General features: G+C 49.9%; 1 protein-coding gene across 11 annotated transcripts in view; it reads right to left on the bottom strand.

Annotated features, from left to right (window-relative positions):
* Nucleotides 1-16,369, bottom strand: part of PCBP3 (poly(rC) binding protein 3) — a 46,621-nt gene that overhangs the window by 24,155 nt on the left and 6,097 nt on the right. For 9 of the 11 annotated variants that reach the window (XM_042874648.1, XM_042874654.1, XM_042874651.1 and 6 more), the window contains exons 2-4: nucleotides 14,796-14,965; nucleotides 13,697-13,795; nucleotides 9,815-9,904 (exon numbers count right to left, since the gene is read on the bottom strand). The gene's annotated coding sequence lies outside the window, so the exon portion shown is untranslated. Of the gene's footprint in view, nucleotides 1-9,814; nucleotides 9,905-12,408; nucleotides 12,430-13,696; nucleotides 13,796-14,795; nucleotides 14,966-16,369 lie in introns of those variants that run through there. The other 2 variants (XM_042874649.1, XM_042874650.1) reach the window with 2 other exon arrangements.

Genomic DNA, 16,369 nt, shown 5'->3' with positions numbered 1-16,369 from the left:
CTATGGGAGAGCTGACACGTCGGCTGTGCTGCTCCAAGCAGGGGCTGGCAGCCCCAGGGAGGTGAGCCATGGCTTTCCCACCAAGTACACATCAAATCCACCACTGTGCTCTCACCAAATGCCCTGTATTGCAGCCACCTACCACCGCCCTGTGCTCCCTATCCCTCACATGGGAGACCCTGAAGCCGGCCGTTATGTAAATGTTTCCAATTGATTGAAAAAGTGGGTCATGTGTTAGCCAAATGCTCCTGGCTTTAAGATCTATCAGCATTATTAAATTAAACACGCTTCATGCTCCAGCAAGCAGGAAAGCTACATTGGCCTTTTCTTAATCATACTAGTGAAAGGTAAGTCTTTTATATGGGAGTTCATAAATGCGGTGGAAACTACGAGAACAATAGAGCAGAGGCATTTACTCTGTCCGTGTACCTCCCCCCAGCCTTCTTCATTCTTCACAGACAAAGTGTTGAGAAAAAATCTCACTCCAAACACCATTTTGAGCATTTCAGAGTGTTCTCAGCCCAAAGAGACCCCGTGCACTAGGACCCATCTCCTCACAGGGCAAGCGAGCTCTGCCTAGCTCACAGCATCTTCAGAATTGCTCCTTTGTCCTTCCCTTCAGAAGCCCCGAGGACACCATTACGTCCAGCCTGATGGATAAAGCAAAGTGCCCAGCTCCAAGCCAGCACAGAGCTGGTGCAGCCCTGCAGAAGTCAAAGATGCGGCACCATGAGATGGAAGAGCCGAGTTTGGACCCAAAATGGAAGGTACACTGCAAACCAAGTGAGAACTATGATGCCTGGGATACTGCATGCAAAGGAGCAGAGCAGCACTCTAACCTGCAGAGTTGGGAACGTGGCACCCAATGCTGATATGTCCCAAAATGTTTTTCTAAAGGATGACCTGACTGCAGAGAAAACAGAGCTTTTAAATCCACCTGCCTTTTGGGAGAGCGCTTGCAGAAGGCATCATCAACACATAGAACAACCCAGCTCTTCACCTCTCCTTTGGTTTTGAAAACAAATCTAGTAAATTCCAGGAAATGTTCTCAATCCATCAGAAATACCCACTGACTGCAAAACAGCTCGTGCTCCAGTGACCAAGTAGAGAAAAGGAAGGAAAAATGGAAGCCCAGAACAGTGGGAGGACTCCTGTCCCTCCCCAGATTTTTTTTCCACACCAGTTTGTTGGAGGTTGGACAGATTGCCTAAGTTGGTGCTCTCGCCTTTGTGCCAGCCAATTCACATTGCAAACATTGAGAAGCACTTAAGATTGAATGAAATCTAATTATTAAGAGAATTCTGAACACCATGTATTGAATTAATTCAATTTATTTTAATTCAAGACTGTCATTTTCATGTCCTGGCCCCCTCTCAGGAGATGGAATATAAGCATGAGGAGGAAGGCTGAGCTGGCCTCCATTCTCTAGCTTGGTTTCCAAGCCTCCATTCAGCAGTGGTTCCACCAAGCTGGTGTCCCCCTGGGCGAGCATGGCTGGCTCCTGCCACCACAGTCACCCAGCTCATGGCATGTTTGCCCTGGAAATGTCTTCCCGAAGGGCACCCAAATGCCACCACAGCCAGCTTTTCACCAAAATGCCATTTCATGTACCTCCAACTATCACCAAGATAAAAATAAAATGAAATAAAATAAAATAAAATTAAAATAAAAGCTCCAAATGGCTCAATTTTTGCTCAATACACTTTGTTTCTTTGTCTCAGCTGCTTTCCAGCAGAAACATCCTCTCCTCCCGCCCATGCTGTACCAGCCCTCCTCTTCTTTCTCCTATGCATCTGCTGGCCCTTACTGGGCATGGCTCCAGCCAGAGCTGCCTGCAGCCCCTCTGCAAGTGAGAACCAGGGCATCTGCTACCAGAGAGGTCCATCTAGCATCACTGCTGTCTGCAGAGCTGACATCCCACCCTTTGAGGCTGAGGGGTCCCTGCTCCCGCTAGGGCACACAGTCCCAAGCTCTCCTCTCCTCATGTCTGGGGTTTTGTGGGTGTTTTCCTTCCCGTGCTCCCTCTTTGCAGCAGTACTCTGGTTCTCATTTCCCAGACACCTGTGGAAGTTGCAGTTGAGCAAGAGCATCCTTGCCTTGAGCAGACACCATTTTTCAAGTCTATTCTCAAACCTGCCCTCCAAGACAGACAAGAAAGCTAGAGAGCAGGCAGAAAATATGCTTAGGTTATCTGAACTGAAGTCACCCTGGTGCCTCTGGGACCACGCACTGCCAGAAGTCAGATGCGTAAGGCAGGGTTTCTTCTCCAGATTCCATCATGGAATATTCTCCTCAGTGTTACAGAGATCAAGTTTCACAGCACTGACTAGGTGTTTATTTTGGGGGACAGCAATGTTTTCTTCAAGCTGTCCGAAAACAATCAGAGAAAACAACTTGATGCACAAACATCCCAGAGGCACAACCCTCCCCCTCCAAGAAGGGCTTGGATGGAAAGTTCACAGGCACTGCCAAGTAAAACTCAAAGAAAGTCTCCATCAGCCTCGTCACCCATTGCACGGCCTTCAGAAAACCACTCCTCCTTGGTAGGTTTGTTCAATCCAGGCTGCCACCCCAACTCCAAAGCCTTGGAGCCCTTAAGGGAAGAGCTCTTGCAGGTCCATGCAGGCAAAGCACTGGGACCAGCCTGGGGTCTGCACAAGGAGCACGTGCCACCCACCCAGGCACCACCCAAAGATCCTGCTCTGGAGCACCTCAGTGGTTGCTCAAAGGCAACGTTGATCTGAAAAGCATTCAACACATATCACGGCCTCTGTGGAGCTTCAGGAGTCCCACCAGCAGGATTCCAACTGCAAAGCTCCAGCATCCTTCAGCACACCACGATATGCCATAGCAAGGGCCGTATTTCTAATGCATTGGCTGAGTTTCATGTTTGAGATTAACACCTTGGCCAAAAAGTCCATACTGCTAAGAGTACACTTTTAAGCAATGAGGAGGAAATATTTAAGCATCTCTGACCTCTTGATACCCACTTCCTAAATCCTGAGCCAGTTTTTTTCTGAACCTTGGAGACTGAAAGCCATGTCCTAAATTAAGAGGGCAGAAGGCAGCCTAGGAAAGAAGTCATTTTTCTGACGTTATACACTTTCCCAAGATCTGCCCGCCCACTTGCTTAAGCTTTCTCCCCACTCATCTCCTTGTGGCTTGATCCTGCCATTAAGACCTAATCCAGTGATTTTCAGCATCACATTTTAGCGGCTGGGGGCAGCGTGCCGCAGCGAGCTCAGGATTATGACGACAATGCAGTCTGGACAGATCAGGCTGGGGATGGAAGGAGAAAGGATAAAAATTGCTGTGGCAACAAACCAAAGTCTGGTACTCACTAAAAGCCAGGCTCCAAAAGGAAATGCATCAACTAGCGGTCAGAAGATGAAGCCATGAGAGGACAGTCGCATGGAAGTCCAAATGCGTCACGCCTAACGTTGTTTTGCAATAAGGCTGCATTTGCAGCTGCTGCTGGCTTCCACAAACAGAAGAGTCATTTTGATTAATGTCTCCTCCACTCACTCTCCAGCTCCACTGAAAACATAGAAAACTCTGATAGAAAAAAAAGAGATACCTCCACTCTAGCTTGGTACATCAGCCATGGTATCCCCACGTCTCACCAGCCCTTGGTCTTTCCACGCATCACTACAGATGTAGCATCAGTACATCTCCCTGCTCTTGCCTTCTGGATATTTCATTCTTGGTTACCTGCTCCCATTCCCCTGCTCTCCTCCAGGTGATGTCTCTGCTCATGGCCCACAGTGTCACCCAAAGGCTGCTGAAGAGCAACTGTAACCTGCCTTCCCATCTGCTCTTGTGAACCATAGGATTCTTCCAGCCTCCCTCACTTTTATGCCAGCTACCCCAACTACTATTGCAGAGATGCAATTGTTCCTGCTTTGGACCCCCTGCTCTGCCCCTTCTTCCAGCTCCCATGACCACATATTCAGAGCCAGGGCCATCATCACAATCAGCCTCTGCTACATCCTCAGCACCTCTGATTGTCTTCTACCACCTGATCCTGCCCCCAATCTCTCTGCTAGATGGAATTCTTGAAAGCTTTTCTCCATTTCCTAAACAATGGCTTCCTATCCCCTTCAAGCCAGCATGGATTGCTCCCCAGGTCCCTTGCCCCCCTAAGAGCAGGGCTGCTTGTTCACACTGGGTGGCCTTCCATACAGAACACTGGCTCTAGGTGTTGGTATCAGTCAACATCTCTGCTCTCAGACCTGCCCAAAGCTGTGCTAAAACTGCTCTTCCCCTCAGGAAATTCCCCATTACTTTCCTGGGATTCTTCTTTACACAGCACATCCACCAGCTGCCACACAGATTTGTTTCAGGCTAGTATCAGGCTGTGCATCCTGCTTTTGGGTTCCCTTCTGTTGAACACACCTTAAATTCAGGTGTTTTTAGTGGTACTGCTGAGAAAAGCTTGGCTCTTAAACACGATCTCTTCCAGTTTTTGAGAAGAAAATAGAAGAGCAGCTCTACACGACGTGCAAAACTCCCCTAGCCATTTCACCTCTCTTTTGTAGTTGTTACTTACTTTAAATTTCAGGCATTTCAGCCAGATTTCTGACCTGACTGGCAAACCAAGAAATGCAGCATCACAGCAGTGGCCTGTCCCATATAGAGAAAGCTGGTGAGTTCCTATCACAAAAAAAGCACAAATTTTGGGTCCTGCCAGCAGGCACTGGAAACTCAGGGAGTGACATCCAGGAGTCCCTGCTTATCTGCTGGGTGCCACTGCATCCATTTTAACCCACTGCACTTCAGAGGTTAATGACAAGCAGCCTCCAGCATCACCCTGGTGTGGGTGGTGAATGGATGGGAAGTCAGATGTGAAAACAAGATTGGACCCCCTGATGTCAGACAGCATTAATATCCACAACCTCTAACGCAAGCCCAATCCAAAGAGAAGCCCTGGATCTGTCCTGATGGTCATTACAGCCATCTTTTGTGTGATGGCAGCAAGCGAATCTACAGCTTTTCCCTGTTGATCACACCAGGATGAAGATTTTGCATGCAATGAGGAAACAATTATTTGCACCTGTGAAACCTCCAACTCCATCTTTCACAAGGTCAAAAAACCCTGCTTGGTCTAGCAATAGCTCTGCACTGAATTAGTTTTGTATTGAATGAAAGCTGCTTCTGGAAGGCTGAGTGTGGAGACAACACACTTGAGTTTAGTCACTTTCAATTCACCCTGTCAGCTACTTTTGGAACAACTTGCCAATAAAAAAGTCCTTTCAGTGAAGGTTAGATTGTTTCAGTACACAGGATATTTCAGCTCATTTCCTATGAGCTCTGATGCTCTTTGCTCTACTCTGTTGGTCTTACTGCTGCTCAGTCACCAAGAGCAACTGCACATCTGCAAATGTCTGTAAGCCTTCAGCAAGTGCTGGGTGGGCTTAAGACACCTTGTGCTGAGAAAATACCATCTCCTACCATCATAAGGAAGGCGTCTGTCTCCTCAACCACAGATTTTACTCTGCCAGAAAATTAAATAATAAAGCAACACATTGAAGATTTTTTCTGAAATACCAGCTGTCCCTCCATGCTCCAGCCAACTCTTTGGAGATTCTGGGAAGCAGGAAGAGGTGCTGATGAGGAGCTGCGTTGGGCCAACCATTTGCTATTCTCCATTCAGCACAGGTACCCAAGTCACCTTGAAAGGCATTGCTGCCATTAACACGTTGCACCATTGGCTTTAATTAGCTGAAACGGTGCTGCTTTGCACTGCTGAGATTTAGAAGCCAAGAGCTTCAGTGCTGTGCTCCATATCTGCATCTTGGATGCGTCATGAGACCCAGTGCTGCAGAGGGTGGCAGGACCAAGCTGCTGGAGAACAGAGAACCTCACATGGCACAAGGGGAGCCAAGCATTTCTGCAGGCATCTGCAGCCCCAAGGTAAGCTTGTGCAGAGAGGGGAAAGCCCTAACAGGTGGTACAGCAGTGGTAGGAACATGGTTCCAAATATCTTCCTATGTGACATTTTTTCTGAAAGAACCAGGGAAGCCTGAAGTAAAGGAAACTGTTTGGAGATGGGTGGGAAACCCCCTCAGTGCTCAAAGAGCAGGTATTAGAGGCTCTTCTGTTAAAGTGCCAGGTGAAAAGGCAGCTTAGGGGAGCCAGTTTGGCTGAGAGCATGGCAAGAACCCAAAGAGAGCTTGGCAATGGTGGGGAAAATAAGATATGACTCAGGAAGGGAAAGGGAAAGTACTGAATGTTGTTCTGGGAGCAATAACTCAGTGTACAAGCTCAGGATCTGCGAAAGAAAGCCAAGAATAATAAGATGGGTCTTCATGGGAGATCCAGCCAACAGAGAGCAACCCTGGATCCACGAGGACAGAAGGAAGGGCCAGAGGAACCAAGGTCTGCAGGAATGAGGAGGCTGGAGGAGACGGGGCATTACGCAGGGTCTTAATTGCAGCAAGGGAGATCTGGGCTGGGTGCAGGAACACCTCTCAGCAGGACAGCCATGTGCTGTGCCCAGGGTCAGTCATGCTGCAGGGCTGCATCCAATTTAGCCTTGTTTTGCCCCAGCTAAAAAGCGGAGTAAGAAAATGTTGTGACGAGGCTGCCTGGTGGTCCAGCCACCTCACCCATCCCGGAGGCTCCCTCTACCACACATATCTCACAAGGACCTCGTTCTGCCTTGGACCTGGCATCAGATCACACTGCTCTGTGGATGATATAAAGGACATTTATCACCAACACTGAGCACATGTGCCCTGCAATGGAACACATCTCTTACATGCCGTTTTTCAGCAGAAGGCCAAAGGACACTCAAAAGAGGACACTCATGGCCGGAGGTCCATGATGAGAGCTCACCAAGGAAGAGAGGCCACATGGGGCTTTGCAGCCCTCGGAGGACATGCAGCCTGTCCTCCTGCAGCCAGGAAACCAGAGGGCACAGCTCTGTAAAGAGCTCCAAGCATGCGCCCGGCATCCTTCTGCCTGCGGGGACGGCTGAGAGGAGAGCACCTCTGGGGTTCCCAGCAGAACACAAGGGGCACTTTAATCCTGCTGGACAAGGAGCCAGCAAGGAGGTGGCCTTCCGTTCCTGTCCCCTTCTCCCCACCTCCCCACCTCAGTCCACCACACCACACTGCACACAATTCCAGGCATGCCGGAGTCCTGAGGATGGACTTCCACCGCTTCTGCAGAAAATGCTTGCAGAGCAGCAGGCAGCCTGCAGCCCACCCGCCACCCCCCTCTGAAGGAGACCGCCTCTGGCCAGACTGGCTTTAATCCCAGGCAGCATCATCTCAGTAATTTCCCTCCATTTTCAATCTCCTGATCTGGGGGCAGCCAACAAATCCCTTCATCCTGCAAGTGCAGCAATCTCCTGCCTCATCTCATCCCAGCCCCATTTCTCTCCCTAATCCCTGGAAATAGGGATGAGGCTTGCTGCACGACGGCTGCCCTAGAGGTGTCTGTCCAGGCACCGGTGCACGGACAGACTGACCTGGAGCACACAAGGGCAGACAGGACATGGAAGGTCGAGACAGGCAAGGCGTGTGTTATTTTGACCATGGGGCTGGACCTAGAGCTGCTCCGTGGCACTGGCTCTCAGCAAACCCACGTCAATCACCTTGGCCAGAGATGCTCTGGCCTCTGGGAACGTAGGCAGGGGTGGCATGCGACAACATGCCACCAACCCCAGGCATGAGATGCGCCATGGATGGAGGCAGGCAGCGTGACCCTGTCCCATGCTCACCGATGAGGAGGAGGAGGAGGAGGAGGAGGAGGAAGAAGAGGAGGAAGGTGGCCCTGGGCGGCTGGGGGTGGATTGCTGCCGCGCCATGCTCAGACCCTGACAGCAGGCTCCAAAACTGTCACTCCTGATCTGTTTTCACTTCAGCTAAACCTCAGCCTCGATTACGATCAAGGAGAGCCGTGCTTTCCTCTCTCCTTCTCCCTGTGGTAGGTCCTCTATAACCTCGGGTCCAAACACTCAGCCAAGCACATCGAGGAGGAAACCTGTACACGTACTGAGCATGGGACCAGAGCTGCGGGGAGGGTGCCATGACCACCCCCATCCCCAAATCTGTCCTCAGAGGAGCAGGTCTGGTGACCTGACACCATTTACTCACATAGCAAAGCCTGAATAAAATAGAAGAAGATAGATGCGTGTGCGTGCACAGCCGCAGCACCAGGATGGGTGCAACGAGAGAAAAGCGTTAGAGCGTGTTGCAGGGACGGGCAGTGCTCCCCACAAGGCTGGTGTTGGGCTGGGGCTCATTCTCGTGCACCCACAGACATGGTACCTACCCCCCTTCCCTGCTGCAAACCCCATTACCCAAAACTACTTTTTTTTTTTTCCCTCTTTCATCCTGGTCAGTATCCCCCCCCCCCAACAGTGTGTTTTCTTCAGAAGGAAATGTCCTTAAATTCAATGAGGTTAAAAGAACATCTCTGATGTTTATTGCCCTAGAGGAAAGACGTCAAAATGTGCCTTTATATCTGGAAATACTAAAAATGTTTGCACAAATTAATCCTTAAGAGAGAGGGAAAGAACTGAGATTAAGAGTTTCAAAAATACGACTGAATTATTTTGGAACTGAAGATGAAAGCCTGAATATGATACAAAACCACGACTTTTGGTTGGTTTCTGTATCAAAATGCAAGCTATAGCATCTGCCTTTGCATCTGTCAAAACAAAGGTCAATCATTTTATGGAAACCTAAACACATTGCCCTTCATCCATTCGGTTTATTCTGAGCCAGACGTGACTCCCCAGTAATAAGATGGATTTCTCTAATATGATTCGCATTAAAATGACATTATCCCAGAAAACTCAAATTACAAGACAAACATATCTGAAAATACTTTCCCTTCATAACGAGGATGTGATATTTCGGGATTGATTTAACAGCATTTCAGCCTTCCCTAACCTCTGAAACTAATAACTCACTTTTATACTCACAAAGAAACGTTTCAACCAAATAAAATGCCACCAGAAAGCAAATAAGCAAAGGCATCAGAAAATGTAGCAGCCATGGGGAAGACGGTTACCCAAAGAATAGAAGGGAGCCATTATAAAAGGCATTCCTCTCCTCAAATAAAATTTCTGCCCATTTCCTCTGTGCAAGAGCAAAAATTAATGGAAGCGTAACCAAAATGCAGAAATCAAATCAAACATGCTATGGGCTTCTATTGCACGGACAGACCCAGGTGTGATGAGCACTGATGTTATTCTAGCCCCTGTTTCTTTGGGTTGGTGTGATTCTGGCTGTCCCCACACATCCACCAGCAGCACTGTCCACAGCTCGCACCGTGCCTCACACAAATCCATAGCAGATGGATACCCCAGCTAACGCGGAGATGGGCGCTTCCCGACCCGGTGGTTGTTAGCATTGGCTACAGTATGCAGGTAAAGTTACTCTTTATTTTCATAAAATCCACACTGCAGCAAAGAATGGCAATTCTGCAAGACCAGATAGTTGGAGGAGCAGCCGTTCACTGGAGCTGACGACCAATTGCTCCCATAAACCCACCTCCGTCCAACACGGACTTCTATTTTCTCTACTCAAGACATGCACTTGGGAAGGCTCTTAAACGTTCAGAGCTCTTCTAGCCCCCACTGGAGCCCTGTATTCGACTCGCTTCCCAACTCTTCACTAATCACAGAATCACAAGGTTGGAAAGGACCTACAAGATCGTCTAGTCCAACAATCCTCCTATCACCACCACTACCACTAGGCTACTAAACCATATCTCGTAGCACCGCATCAATTTTCATCTGAAGGAGAAGTTGCACGCGGCAGGTGGTCTTCCACCAACACAATCTTTCAAATCTCCTTACCTTCCCCAAAGAGCCGCTTTCGTGCCGATTTTGCGTGACGGGGTCTGTGCAGATGGCCACTCTTTTCACGTTTGGAAAGGATGAAAAATGCTATGGGGAAAAAAATCCCAGTGATCTTTTGCTGTACAGCGCGGAGGGCTCCAAACCTCATTGGCCCTGGGATGGCAACCACGTGGCATGGGACAGAGAGCACGTGACCTATTTTCTCCCAAATCCCTTGGTTTGCTGTAAAGAGGGATGCACCCACCACTGATGTTTTTGTCATTTCAGTGGGCTCTGATTATTTTTTTTTTTTTTCATCCATTTTTTTTAAAGGCCACTGAGCAAATCGGGTTGCCTCGAGGCGATGAGAACAAACCAGCCAATGCTATCAACATGAAGGGGAAAGAGCTTCTGCTACGAAATGAGCGCTGGGGCTCTGTACATGGGGAAATTTAGAGCCATTTGGCCAGGGCATCAGCCAGGGATGGAGCCTGCAGGAGGGAGGAGCGTGTTCAGCAGCACACATTTAGCTGCTGGCGCCAGCTGAGTTAGAACAGGCAGCTTGCAGCAAGCAGCAGTGATGGAGGGACCCGGCTGGAACACTGACTGCAGCCCCCAGATCTCAACTGGTACACCCTCTCTATGAGCCTCCGAGGAAGGGAATGCATGGCAAGCACCGCACGGCCAAATAAAGAGCATCTCGTGTCCCCACACTGCTTTGGACCCCTCCGCGGCTGTTCACATCCTCCAGTGCCCTCCTTTCAACCAGCCACTCCAAGAGCCAACAGATCTCCTGCCTTGGAAGAAGAAGGGCAGCTGAAACAGCTGTTGTGGAAGAAGGACCGAGATGTCTGGTGTCTTATAGATGGAGTGCAGTATGCTCCAAGTTGAGCACCATTTGTTCCCAAAACTGCGCTGCTAAGCCAAAGGCTCAAAGAACATGTCAAAGTCACATCCATAAACACCTGCTCAACCCAAAAAAACATCCCAATCACATCCAAGCCAGCTGTAGTCCATGGGTTAAGCATCTCCTGGCTTTCTCCCCTCAACTGCCAGTCCTGGTGGCCTTGCAAGTCCAGGCTCCAAAGAGAATGTGAGCTCTGAAGTAGCTGACGGAACTTGGTCCTTAATTCTGGGTGACTGGAGAAGAGTTCACTTTGCTTCTAGGTTTTGGATTCCTTGTGTTTAAGGTAAATAGAGCTCTTCTGTACCAGCTCAATGGAGCAAAAACGCTCCTTCTGAGGAGGAGAAAATGAATTCTTGGAGACATCCCGTTGTTCTTATGGGCTCAAGCCCAGAGTTTAGACCAGTCAGCAGCTGCATTTGCTGGCAACACCAACCGCTCCCAGCAAATCCCTCAGCTACACCACTCTATGCTGATGATACACCTTTCCATCATCCCTGCAAATGGAAACCCTTGGGCAAATCCTCCTCTGGCATCAGTTTTAGTGATGTTGCTTCTGCAAAGCAGCTGTCCCAAAACACCCCATTACCTGAGGGCTCCAGACTTCGTTATCTAAGGTTAATATCTAAGGCTCCTTGAAAGCTGTCTGAGATCAGGGGCTTTGGTGATGAAGCCATGCCATCTCAGTGTCACCATGATATTCCCCCAAGCTGATGGTCCTTCACCCCAAGCTGTTCCCCACCCAATGCTCTACACAGGGATGTCAGGCAGTTCTGCAGGAGCAGCACCATCCATACGCCTCATTCCTTCCCAAGATGTGGATAACACCGCAGTGAGATCAGAGGCAGAAATACAGCCATAAAATACACCACAGAAGTGCAGTGAGATCCTATCCAAGTTGGAGGCCACATTCCTCCAACTGGACTCTGGGGCATTTTCTTTCAACAAATGAGATGAAAGGATAACCTCACTTACCGTTGCGTGCTGGAATGCAAAGGACTCAGCACAGTGCAGTCAGCTTAACACTTTCCCTCCCTCCCAGCCCTGCAGTGTTCCTCTGCAGCCCCTGAACCCTTCACAGCAGTGCCTAGCCACATCTGGCCCCTGAGTAATCTACCGAATAATTATATAATAGGAGGCAGGCAGAGAAATGATTTTAGGCTGCTCCGCCGATAGAAAGCAAGCTGGATTAAAAGATCAGAACAAGCAATACGTAGATTAAAATGGTTTGTTGTTTTCAGCTGCAGGAAATCCATGGCTAAAGCAAGGAAGATGCTGAGGGAAGACCAAAAAAAAAAAAAAAAGTTCAAGGTTTCCAAGCCATGCTCAGGTTTTGTTTTGTTCCTCAATGGGGCAAACGAAGCAAGACGTGGGCATTGCCCCTCTTAGCCTCAGGCACCCCACAGCCTTGTGCCCAATGTTGAGGGCAGAGCAGGCTCCTGCATGCTGTCCCCCTGTCCCCCAGCAAGGTCAGCTGCACGGTGCCACGCCAGCCTGCTCTGACGGATGGCTTTTGAAAGGCGTGAAGGGGAGGCAGAGAAAAAGCAGCAGGAGAGGGGCACAGCGCTGATCAGCCGCAGCCCAGATCGATGCCGTTAGCTCCTCCTGTTCACCTTCAAGTTCAGATTAAGCAGAAGGGTCAAAATGGGAAATCGTTAGCTGTTGGTCAGCTTTGTGCCAGCATAGACATGCAACGCAAGCACCTTACCTGCCCTGGAGTAGAACTGCCTGGGCACAAGGCGGAACAGCAGCTATTTCCCAGGCTAACTGATCGCCCCCAAAAGTCCTTTTTCAGGTTTCCCTTATACACTGTTTTGCTATAGCACAGGCATCCACAGGATCACCTCTGAATGTAAAAGATGGAAGGACATTGGCAGGCGTGCTCAAGCTTACATGCACAAACATCCCCCAGTTCTAACCTGGTGTTCCACTGAGTACCATGGGGCAAGATGTCCAAGATGCAGCCATGAGGAAGTGTTTAAAAGAAAGCACGCCTTGCCTCACCTCTGGGGCCAGGAGCTGCAAATGCACAGAGCTGGGCACTGGGCTCCTGTTCCACCGGGGGACACAGCAGAGGGCAGGGATACAGCCCTGAGAGAGGGGATGGCACTTCTGTCAGGGAGCGTGGGAAGGCAGAGGAAGCAGGCTGGAGACCTGCCTGGAGGAGGTGGGAGCTGCGAGATGTCACAATGCTCATCCAAACGGTGCTTTAATAATTGCTTATTGCAGAAAAAACGTCTTCACTTAAGCCAGAGGATAAAACGCACATGCCAGACAGAGTGGGGTCATGGGAGTTTGTGGGAGGACAGTCTGGGGTTGTGGTCCTGGGTCAGACACACAGTCCCCCAGCAGGGACATGCCTCGGTTTTCCTCAGAGATGGCCGTGGGGAGCCCTTTCCTGAGACCCATAGGGGTCTGCCAGCAGAGCCTTCCTCACAGCTCCCCAAAGCGCATCCTTCCCTGAGCATACAGCCTTCGAGCCTCTGAAGCTTCCCCTCCCCAATCCCACCACAGATGGATGTGCTCACAAGAGGCTGCGTGCAGCACACACAGCTGCAGCCCATGACAGCAGAACCCCAGGAGATGTGCACCAACTGAGGCACCGTGACCTTGGTGCAGCCCCATAGAACCATAGAATCATTTGCGCAGGAAGGGAGAGAGATGGCTCTGCCGGTCACTATAACATTCCTGCTTTTACAGGGCCATCTTCTCACAAAGAGTCGCACATCCTCCTCCTCACTAATGGAAAAATGTTGCCCTGCCTTCTATTATGCGATAGTCGATGCCTGGGACAGCATGACAGCCTCAGGCCACAGCAGATCTATTTTAGTAACAAAAGCAGAGAGGCTGATGAACATGACCCCATCTCTGCTCATCCCAGCTTGGCTCTTTGCTGGTTTTATAGGACTCCTGTGACCAGCACGGCAGAAGGTGAGCGACCAAGTATGACAGGGGCAGAGGCCATGGGAGCTGGAGAGGGACCAAGCTTGCCTTACCTCTCCCTGTAGGCTGGCCTCGAGCTCCAGAGCGATTCCTCAGAGGGCCGGGGTCCACCAGGGAGGAGCATGCTGAGCGCAGAACAGGAGCCTGCAGAGCTGGGTACAGGGCTGAAGGTTGATCCCTTGTCTTTCCCAACATCCCTCAGCCCCACTTCACTCGCTGGAGGTGGAAGGGTCCCCGTAAGCCCAGTGTTCCCTTTCATACTGGGGGTCCCTGCTGGCAGAGCTGAGCCTTTGCTGGAGAGATGGTCTGCTGTGGTTGCTTTGAAACACTGGGGAAAGCCAACTTCATTGAGAAATAAAGTACGCTTTGGGTCATCCCCCCTCCTCTTTCTTCACAGGACTCAGCTAAGGGTTACACCACAGTGGCACCTGGGAGCATTGCTACCAGGTTGTTTATGGGCACACTTCCCTCCAGACTTGGATTTGGGGAGGTTCTGCCCCAGCAGCCACCAACCAGAGCCATCAGAAGGGTGGGACAGAGGGGCAGGGCCTCAGCCAGGGCCCAGCAGTGAGGCTGTGATCTGTCTCAGGGGGGTCATGGCTCTGCTTCAGCAACGGCAGCATTCCTACACATTTTGGTGACATGGGCACAGGGTTATTTTTATTGCTTTATTTTTGTTGCTGCTCCCAATAAGCTAACTGGGGCATGCATTACCCGTCAATACAATCAATCAAGCAGCCGGAGCAGTTAATAAGCCGAGTGCCAGAGGGCAGGAAAACCTCTCCATTGCCCAAAATACTCTTCAAGCAGTGGGATGGGTGAGCTGTGGTTCCTCCTCATCGCAGCTCCAAACACACTGGGGCAGCTCCTGCTTGTAAGTGGAGACTGCACCTGTGCCAGACCTTTCCTGCAATGAATGTTGGCTTTCCACCCCAATATCCAGATTGGTCTCTGTTCAGCATCCCTGCCCTCCAAGGCCAACTGGAAGTACAGTCATTTTTAAATCCCACTGTCAAAAGATGGTAGCATCCTTTTCCTATGCGCTCCCAGAAGATGGGGGAAAAAGAGGATCTAAATAAATCACCGAAACAAAAGAAAGGATGGAAAACATAAGCAAAGGCTTGCAAGCAGCATTAGTAGGGTGAGACTCACCGTTGGGAGTCAGGGGCAGAGGGGTCAGCAGCACAGGCAGCAGAGGGAGAGCTGGAAGAGAGTGTGACACCTGGGCATTCTGGGCACCCACTGGAGCATCCTCCTGGCACCAGGAATAAAACAGCCTCGAGCAGGGGGTCCTTGGCAGGTGCTTGTTTTGCTGGTCACCACTGAGAAGAAAACAAACAAACAAACAAACAACAATGAAGCTCAGATGCTGCTGCATGTCGAACTCCCACGTAGGTCAAATCCCCAGTTCCCAGGCATTCACTCTTGGTTACAAGCCCATACCCTTTTACAAACCCCAAACCACAGCTGTTTTTCTGCAAGATGTCAGCTCCTGACCAGCTGATGTTTTGGTGCAGAAAGGTGAAGTTCTGGACAGAGCCAGCAGGGCCAGGCCGTGAGCAGCATGCTGATGGGTTTCCCCACTGCACAACACCACTCCCAAGCACAGCTCCAGTTCACCAAAACGCACGCGAGCTGAAGGACTCAGACCCTGGAAGGAAAAAGGGCTGCAAGGAGCACTTTGCAATGCAGATGCGTGGAGAGGAGCCTGCTTCTGAGAGTATTGCTACTTAGGTCTTGCATGTTTCCCCAGTAAGCATTTATGGCACTTGTTGGAAGGCTTTTTTAAACATTTTGGGGAGATAGTCTGCTGGGAATTCACAAAAAAGAAAAGCTTTATTTGTCCTCCAGATCCCAGTTGTGAGCTTATCCCAAGTATCCAGGAAATGCATCGCTAATAACCTTGTCAGCAGATTTCTAAATCAAATATTAGTCCATCTTCCAGAAGCTCTGCTTCTTATTACATGCATCACATGCCCATACACCAACAGCCTGCCAAGCACAACAAGCAGCAGCCACAGCAGGATCTGGCTCATCTGCGGACAATGCAAGTCAGTGGTTGTATTAAAAGGCCACATACAGACAAGTGATTTTTTTGTCTTCTTGTGGATCTTCACCGTCATCTCCCCGATCCTCTCTCCAGGGTGGCTAAAGCCACTGCACCTTGCCATTTTTCCTTTTCCTGGTTGATTCTCTCCAGCAAAAAACTCAATGGTGCAATGAGAAAGACATCAGGAAATGATGCAAATGCAAAAAATGATGTTTTCTTGCCAAATCCCTGCAAAGCACACCTATTGCTCCCACACAAAAGCATCTTGAGGATGCAATCAATACCAGCTTGGCAGCGCCATTTCCTTGCTCGATGCTGCTTATGTGCTGAAGACCTTGGCCATTGCCAAGTGCCACCACTCCCTGCCAGCCTCATGGCATACAGAACACACTAGCTCACACACTGCCCTGCCACTCTGCTCAGCCATGGGTGGGCTACTTCTGGCTCACCCATCAGCACACATAGGGAACCTTTTACAGAAGGATGCCAAAAGGAAGCTTGCTCAGGCAAAAAGAGATTTTCAGGGATGTAGCCTCTAGCCTCCCTACTTCTGCACCTAATCATGGCTGGAAATGCAGAAGCAGCTCCTCTGCATACTGTCCTAAGGCACAGCCCCAAATACCAGCAGGCATGACCATGACCATGACCATGACCATGACCATGACCATGACCATGA

The sequence above is a fragment of the Lagopus leucura genome, unplaced genomic scaffold (assembly GCF_019238085.1).
Source record: "Lagopus leucura isolate 7727_CA_CO unplaced genomic scaffold, USGS_WTPT01 Super-Scaffold_100012, whole genome shotgun sequence".
Taxonomy (NCBI): Eukaryota; Metazoa; Chordata; class Aves; order Galliformes; family Phasianidae; genus Lagopus; species Lagopus leucura.
This window is presented reverse-complemented; position numbering and strand designations above follow the sequence as displayed.